The sequence below is a fragment of the Meleagris gallopavo genome, chromosome 7, assembly GCF_000146605.3.
Source record: "Meleagris gallopavo isolate NT-WF06-2002-E0010 breed Aviagen turkey brand Nicholas breeding stock chromosome 7, Turkey_5.1, whole genome shotgun sequence".
NCBI classification, from domain to species: Eukaryota; Metazoa; Chordata; class Aves; order Galliformes; family Phasianidae; genus Meleagris; species Meleagris gallopavo.
In genome coordinates, this window is record NC_015017.2 from 9,459,736 (window position 1) to 9,461,963 (window position 2,228).

Sequence of the window (2,228 nt, forward strand, 5' to 3'; positions counted from 1 at the left end):
GCAACAGTACATCTCTCCTTTTAGTACATCTCTCTTCCTCCAGGAGGAGGACTTCTACAAAAAAAATGTTCAATTTGCCTACCCATCAGCCTTCTTTGAAAAACCGTATGACAACACATGTTTATTTATCCATATTTCCACCTGTGGGACCACAAAATTAATACTCTTCCTGACAGTAACTTTGCTCCAGCCTCTCTACCTTCAGAACATCACTGGAAGATCAGCAGTGGGCAATATAAAAACAGGCTGAGCATGCTATGCATGATGGTACCAGGACACCAACAACATCACCCTATACCATGAAAAGCAGCACATCTGGCTGTTTTCTTGAATGTAGGGTTTGAGCATACCAATTAATTTTAAGCACTTATTTACATCTCATTACAATGATTAAGAAATGCTACACAAACAGGTATTTTGTCACTATCTCCTTATGTTAGTATCCAATAGTCAATGGAACAAAAGCTATACCCTAAGCATCCTGTTTCTGCCTGAAGTTTTTGAAAAAATAAAAAAAAAAATCCCGAATTGAATTTAAAAAAATTGGAAAATAAATTATACTTCATAATTCAATAATACAATAAGCTCATTCAGTCCCATACTCAGAAAACCCCCTCTATTTTGTGGTGTACTGGAGCTTTAGTTGCAGTTTAAAGCATACTGGCACATAAAAATACAAACACACTCCTGTTAATTCTTACAGTTACACACTATGAAGTGGGCAAATAAAAATTTATTCCACTTCTTCTCAGGAAATTTGATAAAACAGTATATTGTTCTGGCTGGCAGCTACTATTAACATTATAAGGTTCCTTAAAGGCACAATACTGTGAATTTAACAGGTTTGAAAAAGCACTAGAAGTGTAAAATACAGCATTGGGAAACTGACCTTAAAACCAAACAGCAAGATAACAAAGTAAGTCTTTGAGGAAGGCAGAGGGTCCTTTAAAGAAAGGCAAACCAACTCTACAGAGCCTGCAAGACCGACAGCAATGCTCAAACCCACAGCTGGTGCAGTGAGGTTGTTTGTAAAGCCAGGTGAGCAGCAACTGAATGCTTCTCAGCTACAGCTCTGAGAAATTAAACTGCTTCCATGCACAGAGCTAAAAATGGTCCCCAGATCATTTTTATATTATGAACTGCATGCAACTTCAGAGTCCATATTTAAATTTCAGCACAAGATATAAATAAGGTAAGATGTATAAATAGGTACACGCACACAGAATAACATCCAGCATCCATTGTGGTATTTCCAGCTTTCCTGAAAGCATCTGTATTTTTGAACAGCAGCTAGAATTGAAAGGAAGCATGAGGTTTGTTCCTTTCATATGCTAATAATGACATCATACCATGTGGCTGGATGCTGCCACCACGCACCTTCCTCACATCATCTTCTTCACCTACAAGGAAGTCTTTTCCAAAGGAGTAGAAGAACTGGAGAAACTAAGGAGGCAGCCCTGGTATTGGTGACGTGCAGCACGGTCCGGGCCCAGCTGGGATCACGAGTACCAGAGAACGAGCGCTGAACCCCTCATAAACATTCCAATGCAACGCTGTGTAGTGTAATGACTTTGCCACTGAGCACCCTCCAAAAATGGAAGGATGTTATAAACGCATTCTGCATGCTCCCGACATCTCTTCAGCAACAAATCATGAAAAATTAAATTATGTAACCCTTATTGTCCATAGACGACACATTGTGCATATTTTGACACCACACGGACTCAAAATGATTTTTCTGTTTGTTCTTTTTGCAATACCCTCGAAGGTTAGGAGAAAAAGAACAAACAACGTGCTAAGAAAAAAAAAAAACATCTCCACCATACGCCAACAAACAATGCAGAAAAAAAGCCAGAGTGAGAGCATAAGCCTATCTTCCCCTACTGTCGTTGTGCAGTACGTTTTGTACGGGAGAACAGGAAGGAACGGCAACATCCCCTGCTCTGAAACCACCACGCCTCAGACCTGCAGTGCTCCTTCTTCCCCACCGCGGACGCCGCTAAGAAGAACAGCCTTACGCACGCATAAAGACACCAAACAAACAGCGAGGAGAAAACGAGCGAGGGAACCCATCGCAGGACGCGGAGCGCCCGCGGCATTCTTCCCGGGGGGAGCGAGTTACAAAGAGCCGGCGCCGAAAGGCGAGCCCGGCGGGGCTGCGCAGCACCCGGCCGCCCGCTCCTCCCGCTCGGAGGGCACGCAGCGCGCAGGCCGCGGGCCCCGCACCT